Raw genomic sequence first — 11,058 nt, forward strand, 5'->3', positions numbered from 1 at the left:
TGTCCATTTTATGCCAGTTCCAAGATGGTCAAAATACTTGCTTACTCTATGTTACAGTGAACTTTGAGGGAACTTAATTACATTTTAAAACATTAAAAATGGATGGTAAACATTTTGTGACAGGTGTGCCACTCGTAGATCAATAATCTATTTTCATTAACATTGCAAAGCGTAACATGCGCATATTATGCCAGCTACAACATGGGAAAAATACTTGTTTTGTTCTATTACAGTGAACCTTTAGGGAACCTAATTCAATCTTAACACAGTAAAAATGGATGGTAAACATTTTGTCACGTGCCACTATTGGATCAATAATCCATTGTGAGCTAAATGCACTATGCATTATGTGGGTTGAATGCTGTAACACAGAATAAAACAATTATTAAAAGTCCCATGATGGTAGTGACTGCCCATTACTGCTTATCACTTATTAACCATCATTTATTCACCTTACTTTACTTTAGTAAAATATTTCAGTTGCTGTGTATATATCTTACATTTGTTTTAGGCCTATTTGATGACTTTATTATTTCATTCCAAGTCATCATCTCATCTCTATAGAGCTGCTGCCTATGCTGTCTGACAAAATCACTATTTTAGTAGTTCTTCAAAGTAAATAAGGCATACTTTTATGACTGCCGAATAACAACTATGAATAACTTATTTTCAGGTAGAGATGCCTCACAAAGCACCTGATCTCTATCCCTCTAGATTGGCTTTCTTCTGTCTCTTCTCTCCGGCTATGATTGCACCATAGAGATATATAGAGGACTCATCTTAATATCTGTGCCATTATAGCGTCTGTGACAGCATGGGCAGCGCCATTGAGGCTACAACCCATAGGAATCCGCACCCAGTTGACTACTTTAAAATGGCAGAAGCATGGAGGAAGCCCTTAATGGGGCTACCAATGCTTAAGTGGCCTTTGGGCCTCCAGAGGCCTCTATCATTTCTATTGTCTGCACCACACAGACCAGACAAGTAGGCACGCAACGGATTATGGTCATTGTAACTAAATTAATTACCAGGCTTTGGGTGCTAAACTATGTTGAATATTGGCCTGTTGGAAACTACAACTCTCTACTACTGTAACGGCAGTCTAAGTCGTCCTCCTCCTCAGACGAGGAGAGGCGAGAAGGATCGGAGGACCAATGTGCAGCGTGGTAAGTTTCCATGATTTAATGAACGTGAAAACAATATACAATTACAAAATAACAAAAGAACTAACCGTAACAGTCCCGTGTGGCACAAACACTGACACAGAAAACAACCACCCACAAAATCCCAACACAAAACAAGCCACCTATATATGATTCTCAATCAGGGACAACGATTGACAGCTGCCTCTGATTGAGAACCATATTAGGCTGAACACAGAAACAGACAAACTAGACACACAACATAGAATGCCCACCCAGCTCACGTCCTGACCAACACTAAAACAAGCAAAACACATAAGCACTATGGTCAGGACGTGACAGTACCCCCCTCCTGAGGTGCGGACTCCGAACGCACCCCTAAAACTCAAGGGGAGGGTCTGGGTGGGCATCTGTCCGCGGTGGCGGCTCCGGCGCAGGAACGAGGACACCACTCCACCATTGTCTTTGTCCCCCTCCTTAGCGTCCTTTGAGTGGCGACCCTCGCCCCCGACTTTGACCTAGGAATCCTCACCAAGGTCCCCACATGATTTAGGAGACAGCTCAGGACAGAGAGGTAGCTCAGGACAGAGAGGTAGCTCAGGACAGAGCGGTAGCTCAGGACAGAGGGGCAGCTCAGGACAGAGGGGCAGCTCCGGACTGAAGGGCAGCTCCGGACAGAGAGGCAGCTCCAGACTAATGGCAGCTCCGGACTGAGTGGCAGCTCATGACTGGAGGGCAGCTCATGACTGGAGGGCAGCTCATGACTGGAAGGCAGCTCATGACTGGAAAGCAGCTCATGACTGGAGGGCAGCTCATGACTGGAAGGCAGCTCATGACTGGCGGCTCTGGCAGCTCCTGACTGGCTGGCGGCTCTGGCAGCTCCTGACTGGCTGGCGGCTCTGGCAGCTCCTGACTGGCTGGCGGCTCTGGCAGCTCCTGACTGGCTGGCGGCTCTGGCAGCTCCTGACTGGCTGGCGGCTCTGGCAGCTCCTGACTGACAGGCGGCTCTAGCGGCTCCTGACTGACGGGCGGCTCTGACGGCTCGGGGCAGACGGGCGGCTCAGATGGCGCTGGGCAGACGGATGGCTCAGATGGCGCTGGGCAGACGGATGGCTCAGACGGCGCTTGGCAGACGGATGGCTGCCAAGCGAGACTCTCAGGCAGCTCAGACGGCGCTGGGCAGGCAGGCAGCTCAGACGGCGCTGGGCAGGCAAGCAGCTCAGACTGCGCTGGGCAGACGACCGACTCTGACCTGCTGAGGCGCACAGGAGGCCTGGTGCGTGGTGCCGGAACTGGTGGTACCGGACTGGAGACACGCACCTCAAGGCTAGTGCGGGGAGCAGGAACAGTGCGTACAGGGCTCTGGAGACGCACAGGAGGCTTAGTGCGTGGTGCCGGAACTGGAGGTACTGGGCTGGAGACACGCACCACAGGGAGAGTGCGTGGAGGAGGAACAGGGCTCTGGAGACGCACTGGAAGCCTGGTGCGTGGTGTAGGCACTGATGGTACTGGGCTGGGGCGGGAAGGTGGCGCCGGATATACCGGACCGTGAAGGAGTACACGAGCTCGTGAGCACCGAGCCTGCCCAACCTTACCTGGTTGAATGGTCCCCGTAGCCCTGCCAGTGCGGCGAGGTGGAATAGCCCGCACTGGGCTATGCTGGCGAACCGGGGACACCATTTGTAAGGCTGGTGCCATGTACGCCGGCCCGAGGAGACTCACTGGAGACCAGATGCGTCGGGCCGGCTTCATGACACCCGGCTCGATGCCCAACCTAGCCCTACCAGTGCGGCGAGGTGGAATAGCCCGCACTGGGCTAAGCACGCGTACTGGGGACACCGTGCGCTCCACCGCATAACACGATGTCTGACCAGTACGACGCCCTCTCACTCCACGGTAAGCACGGGAAGTTGGCGCAGGTCTCCTACCTGACTTCGCCACACTCCCCTTTAGCCCCCCCCCCCCAAGAAATTTTGGGGTGAGCCTCTCGGGCTTCCAGACGCTCTGCCTTGCTAGCGCCTCATAATGCCGCCTCTCCGCTTTTGCTGCCTCCAGCTCCGCTTTGGGGTGGCGACACTCCTCTGGCTCTGCCCAGGGTCCTTTACCATCTAGAATTTCCTCCCATGTCCATTCCTCCTGGTACCGCTGCTGCTGTCGCTGCTGCCCGTTGCCACGCTGCTTGGTCCGGGTTTGGTGGGTGGTTCTGTAACAGCAGTCTAAGTCGTCCTCCTCCTCAGACGAGGAGAGGCGAGAAGGATCGGAGGACCAATGTGCAGCGTGGTAAGTTTCCATGATTTAATGAACGTGAAAACAATATACAATTACAAAATAACACTAAAACAAGCAAAACACATAAGCACTATGGTCAGGACGTGACAACTACATTGCACAGTTCCAGCTTGATCTGATTTATCTCTAGAGAAACTGTGCATTGCGCTCACAAAAAAAAAAATATGAATTGGGATTCAAATAATTTCACTTAGTTGTTTAGCACTAGGCCTCTTATGCGATGCAATGGTCATCACACTGGATTAATGATCTACTAGTCGCACACATCTCAAAAAAAGTATACCAGACATTTTTACTGTGAATTTTTTGGACATAGGGGTCAATCTAAGTTTAAAATGTTGTGAGTGCGTGAGTGTGTGTGTCTACTGTATTTGTGTGTCACGACTGTAAAGACATTTTTCTTTCACATTTGGTAAACAGCACCCTGGTAGGCTTCTGCAGCCTTTGCAGCCTCACTCTACCCATAATATCAAAGTCATTTTTGATAAGGCCAAAATGTTATGAAACGAATATTGAATAAATGTGTTTCAAACTGTTTGCTTGGAATGATTTGTACAGTACCTACTGTACATTTATATCTGACTGCGCATGAGAGCGCATCCGAATCAGTCAGAAAAGACGTGATACCGTAAAGTGTTGTGTACTCGCGCACACAAATTTAGGAGGAGGCTGAAGCGCGGATGGTTTGACTGCGTTTTGCAAGCTACCGGTAGACGTCTAGATTGAATCAAATTATTCCACACTTTTTATTTGTGTTTGTATGATTCCATTGCGCCACAGACAGAAGGACCGCTTTCCCCCGATTGCGTAAGTGAACCACATTTTTTGGTGATCTATTGAGTGGAGGCAAGTTAATTTTTGATCTAACTTCTGAGTTCTTGGATTACTTGGTGGGGGGCCAAGGGAACTGGCAATGGGAGCGTGCCTTTGCTGTGCCTCGTACATTTTTACAGCCTGGTGCCAAGGGACACCAACAACATGGGTAGCGGTAGTAGTTGTGGAAAGAAGGTTGCACCTGCGAGTGTCAACGAGATAAACGCATTCAAAAGAGATGACAACACAGCCCATGTTTCGAAAGAGGAAAGTCACTTGTTCAAACCATTGAAGATACCCAAATTGACGAACTTCAATCAGTCACGAAACATAGCGCAACAACTAGACTGCCACAGTGAAGGACACGACTCGGAATTTTCAGTAGAGGATTATGACGTTGATGTGGAACTGGACCGGGTTCTAGAGGAATATAACAATCGGGAATTGCGTTCCAAAAGGAAAACTTTTGCAAAGACGCTTTTAATCGGGACAGACACGTATGGATTCTGTAACTCCAGACGGGTCCACAATGAAAGCGATTTCAATTCAACCCCTCACTTGCAGAGTTCTGAGTTGTCGGAAGGGACGGGGGCACATTGTCCTTATAACGGTTCTGTAGAAGTCATCAACAAGGACAAGCATGTCTTTCACCACTTTTCCAAAGATACACACATTCAGTTCCCAAGCGCCACTCAGGAAAATGTAAGAATATTATTTTAGCTCATTCTCATTAGTGGTGATGGACGAGCATAATCAAATTGACAGCATTTGATTTATTATTTCCTGTTATATAAAATGTTAAAACTTCTTAACCAATGGCATTCGTAACTGATTACATTTTTTTATTGTAAAGTTTTCTGCAAACCATATACAGTGCTTTCAGAAAGTATTCACACCCCTTGACAAATGAAGTTGGTTGTTGATCATTGCTAGACAGACATGTTTTGTAATTACTTTGCCACTATGGCCTATTTATTGCCTTGCCTCCTTACTTCATTTGCACACACTGTATACATATTTTCTATTGTGTTATTGACTAAGTTTTTTTATCCCATGTGTAACTCTGTGTTGTTGTTTTTGTTGCACTGCTTTGCTTTATCTTGGCCAGGTCGCAGTTGTAAATGAGAACTTGTTCTCAACTGGTCTACCTGGTTAAATAAAGGTGAAATAAATAACAACAAAAATATATATATTTTTTTCAAGTATTGCCATAGATTTCCAAGACGATTTAAGTCAAAACTGTAGCTAGGCCATTCAGGAACATTCAATGTCGTCTTGGTAAACAACGCCAGTGTATATTTGGCCTTGTGTTTTAGGTTATTGTCCTGCTGAACAGTGAATTTGTCTCCCAGTGTCTGTTGGAAAGCAGACTGAACCAGGTTTTCCTCTGATTTTGCCTGTGCTTAGCTCTATTCCGTTTCTTTTTATCCTAGAAACTTCGTAGTTCTTGCCGATGACAAGCATACTCATAACATGATGCAGGCACCACAATTCTTGAAAATATGAAGAGTGGTACTCAGTGATGTGTTGGATTGGATTTGCCCCAAATATAACACTTTGTATTCAGGACAAAAAGTACATAACTTTGCCAAATTTTTTGCAGTATGACTTTAGTGCCTTATTGCAAACAGGATGCAACATTTGGATAATTTGTATTATGTACAGGCTTCCTTCTTTTCATTCTGTAATTTATGTTAGTATTGTGGATGAGCTACAATGTGTTTGATCCATCCTCAGTTATCTCCTATCACAGCCATTAAACTCTGTAACTGTTTTAAAATCGACATTGGCCTCGTGGTGAAATCCCTGAGCGGTTTCCTTTCTCTTTAGGAAAGGTGCCTGTATCTTTGCGGTGACTGGGTGTATGGATACACCATCCAAAGTGTAAAATTAATAACTGCATCATGCTGAAAGGGATATTCAAAGTCAGCTTTTTTTTACCCATCTACCAAAAAGGTGTCCTTCTTTGCGAACCATAGGAAAACCTCCTTGATCTTTGTGGTTGAATCTGTGCTTGAAATTCACCAGTCGACATAGGGACATTACATATGTGTGGGGTACAGAGATGAGGTAGTCATTTAAAAATCATGTTAAACACTATTAATGCACACAGAGTGAGTCAATACAACTTATTATGTGACTTGTTAAAGCTGAAATATGTAACTTTTTGGGCGACCCGACCAAATTCACATAGAAAGTGTGTTATGGATCTGTCATTCTCATTGAAAACAAGTTTATTAAGCGGTAGATCTCTTCTGTGTGTGCTATTTCTATTCTTCCCATTCTTAAGTTTAGTTTTTGCGTCTTTTACTTGCAGTTTTGTACACTAGCTGAAAAGACAATATTTTGGATTATTGAAAATATATTTCACAGCGGTTTAGATGGCACAATGTTTCTCTACACTACACATTGCTTGTTTTGTCACATAGACTGAAATTAGGCGAACTCTTAGAATTTTAGCAACCAGGATATGGCAGAGCAATTTCTGCATATTGCACCTTTAAGCACATTTTTACTCCTGAACTTATCTAGCCTTGCTGTAACAAAAGGATTGAATACTTATAGACTCAAGACATTTCAGCTATTCATTTTTTATTCATTTGTAAACATTTCTAAAAACATAATTCCACTTCAACATTATGGGGTATTGTGTGTAGATCAGTGAAACAAAATCTAAATGTTATCCATTTTAATTTGAGGCTGTAACACAACAAAATGTGGAAAAAGTCAAGGGGTGTGAATACTTTCTGAAGGGACTGTATGGTGTTCTCTGACAACTCTATTGTCAAAACTCTCAACAGGACTTCTTGACAAAGGGGACTTGTGTGGAGTCAGTGCCTCGCTCAGAACCAGACTCGTGAGTAACTGCCGATCGGGCAAGATCAAATTCACCTTGAGCATAACAAAATACCAAACCTTTGGGCAGATCAGATTAGTTACATGTCAGCAAAACACTTGCAAACTGCTTTATTGTGGATAATTTATTAAGATACTTTTAAACATGAGGATATGCTATAAAAAAAAAGATGATGATTAAATATTGAATTACACTTAGAAGTTATTGTGAAATAGGCCTAGGCTATATTGCCTCTATGGTGCACATTACACACTGACTGTATCCATTACGCATCACATCTATAAAACTATTGCTTTAATCTAGGCCCATTTCTGAAACTCTCTCTGCGAGTCAATTTCTTGTTATAACAATTTCTGACATATCTCTGTTCCTTCCCAGAGTCCCTGACGATAGCCACGGCCCCTCTCTTTCCATGCCCGTCATCCTATATGATGGATCAGAAGTGGACCTGATGGAGACCATAGAGAGAGAGTTTAGTTGACCCCACAGGAGAGACTGGTGGCAACCTGCTCACATTTCCTGCATTCACTTTTGGAGAAAGTGCTCACATTTCTCATTTTAAAGATGTACTATGTTGCTAAAATTCGAATAGTTCGCCTAATTTCAGTTTATGTGTCAAAACAAGCAAGTTTAGTGTAAGTCTAAATCGCTGTGAAATATATTTTCGATAACCAAAAATATAGTATTTTAAGCTGTTTGAAGCTGGTGTACAAAACCGCAAGAAGAAGACGCAAAAACGAAACTAAAGAACGGGAAGCATAGAATTGGAGCACATAGAACAGATCTACCACTCCTTAGACTTGCTTTCGATGACAATGACAGATCTATGACACAAATTTCTATGTGAATTTGGTTGGGTCGCCACAATCAGTCAGTTGAAAAACAATACTGCATTTGCAGCACCATGCAGGGCACCCACCACCAACTAATCTACTAAACTATGAATTATCTCCATGGTTATGTCTGTCAATGGCTAATAGACAGAACCATCAATTTCACAGTGGAATTCAACATCAAATCGGACCACAAAAATGCTGAAGAAACAATTCTTTCCACAGTCTTATAAATATTTGTCATTGAGCAATGTACTTGTGGTTTTGTATTCTTACTGTTGCATAACGTTAGAGTAAAACAGCTGAAGGACGTTGCACTCATTTCCACAAGGCTTATGGACATGCTATACTAGTAGAAGGAAAGGCATATTTTTCTCTCCATGCCTACTTTTGAAAGGTATGTGCTAGGTTTGTGTATTTATGTTTCATTTCCTGACCACAGTTCCTGCGGTCTTTCCACCCTTCCTCAGAAGGAATGTACAACAGCGGTGGTGATTTTAAAATTGAAATATTGACTCGCCAAACTCAATCAACAAAGCTCATATGCATCGAAACCAGTACACTACACTGGCAACACATTTAATGAACTTATAACCAATCCCAGAAATGAGTTTTGAGCCACATATACACAAACTTTATAACATTTGGGTTATGATCAGTGTATGGCTACTTCCCATATCTTTAGCTCTTTGCACAGAAGGCCGCTGTAGTCGAGTACACTGTTATGGAGTAAACTAGCTAGTCATCGCTCTGCAATATAACAACACTTAGCATGTCTGCCTGCCTGTTACAAAATAACCTGGTTAAAATAATATGCAACATTTATAACGCTATTGCTTCGTTTCATCTATTGCACAGTTACAGTTCGGATATGATATACTGTTGTGACAGGAAATAACAGATTTGCATGCAAATCTCTTGGATATTGGTGGCGCTCCGCCCCACCTGCCTCACGTGATGCATCGGCAGCAGGATTTTAGAGGAGCTCAATGTGGCCCCTTTTTTGGCAACTCCCTTTCCACTGAAAGAGAGAAATCCAGTCACAGATCTTCAGTTCTACTACCCCACTGTGGTGAGATACAGGAATTGCATCTGCACACATACCCATTTACACGCAATATATTGAATTGGAACACTGATATATGTGTTGAATTTCGCTATGTCCCTTCCACAATGTGATATTTCTAAAGTGGCTTAATTTCAGATTATGACATTCACTCCCTCAATGGTTGAGGGAATTAATGAGGTAGAGATTTGCAATGTAGTATTTCATAGTAAATGATGGCCAATAGGCTGTACTAAATTCTGTTTACTACATCTGTCCTCTTGTATTTCAATCTGCTTATATGTTCTAATAATGAAAATTAACATTTTACAGCACAGATTTACATAGTCCTTAAATCCCAAGTAGGATAAACTCCCGAGTGGTGCAGCTGTCTAAGGCACTGCATCTCAGTGCTAAAAGCATCACTACAGACCCTGGTTTGATTCCAGGCTGTATCACAACCAGCTGTGATTGGGAGTCCCATAGGGCGGTGCACAATTGGCCCAGCATTGTTAGGGTTTGGCCGGGGTAGGCCGTCATTGTAAATAAGAATTTGGTCTTTATTAACTGACTTGCCTAGTTAAATAAAAAATAAAAAACATTTCAATGATTTATTATACCTCTCACATGGAAAGCTTTGAATAAATAAATAAACTAGCTATGGCGCCTCCCGGGTGGCGCAGTGGTCTAGGGCACTGCATCGCAGTGCTAACTGCGCCACCAGAGTCTCTGGGTTCGCGCCCAGGCTCTGTCGCAGCCGGCCGCGACCGGGAGGTCCGTGGGGCGACGCACAATTGGCACAGCGTCGTCCGGGTTAGGGAGGGACACATTGGTGCGGCTGCCTTCCGGGTTGGAGGCGCGCTGTGTTAAAGAAGCAGTGCGGCTTGGTTGGGTTGTGCTTCGGAGGACGCATGGCTTTCGACCTTCGTCTCTCCCGAGCCCGTACGGGAGTTGTAGCGATGAGACAAGATAGTAATTACTAGCGATTGGATACCACAAAAATTGGGGAGAAAAGGGGATAAAATTTATTTTAAAAAAAAACTAGCTATGGCTATTATATTGTGTTGATGTCAATTTAATTTATTAATATACATGCATGATTTATTAAGAATGCACCAGTATAGTCATTATAGTATTACTTTTGTAATTCTAGAGAGAGAGTCTTAGTTGACCCAGTTGAATGAATCTCAAAGAAACAAAAACTCCTAGATTTATAATTGTGTAATTGCCATGTCACGCTGTAATGTGTTAGTACATACAAACATAAAGGGTGCATTCTTTTGCCTAGGTGTTGCTGATGCCTGCCAGATCTTAGAATGCCTGGGTAGGTATTTAACGTATTAGCGAACCACATCATATGTTATAGCAATCTATTAGTCGATGACACAGTCGATGACGTGGCACGCAACCATTGGTTGATGCATGCAACATCTGAGCAGGGGAGCAGCCTACTCTGGCACATGTTAAGGGACCCAGTTCTATTCTGGCTCGGGGTTCGTTATGGAATGCATAGCATGGCATTGAGTTGGAACAGCGTTTGCAAAACCAATGAAATTACTTGGAAGGAGGAGAGGATAGTGAGATACCTGTCTCATATAAGAGTATATTAGATGGGGAAGTGTTACTTTCTATTTGGACTAGTTACAACCATTACCCTCATCATCAGATATATTATAAGTCTAGAAATAAGGCACAGATAGTTGAGTATACAGTGCATTCGGAAAGTATTCAGACCCTTTGACTATTTCCACATTTTGTTATGTTACAGCCTTATTCCAAAATGTATTTTAAAAAAAAAATCCTTATCAATCTACACACAATATCACAAAACGAAACAGATTTTTAGACGTTTTTGCAAATGTAAAAAAACACACAAAAAATACCTTATTTACATAAAGATATAGACCATTTAATATGAGACTCAAAATTGAGCTCAGGTGCATCCTGTTTCCATTGATCATCCTTGTTTCTGCAAATTAATTGGAGTACACCTGTGGTAAATTCAATTGATTGGACATAATTTAGAAAAGCACACACCTGTCTATATAAGGTCCCACGGTTGACAGTGCATGTCAGGGA

This window comes from Salvelinus namaycush, chromosome 15 (genome assembly GCF_016432855.1).
Source record: "Salvelinus namaycush isolate Seneca chromosome 15, SaNama_1.0, whole genome shotgun sequence".
NCBI classification, from domain to species: domain Eukaryota; kingdom Metazoa; phylum Chordata; class Actinopteri; order Salmoniformes; family Salmonidae; genus Salvelinus; species Salvelinus namaycush.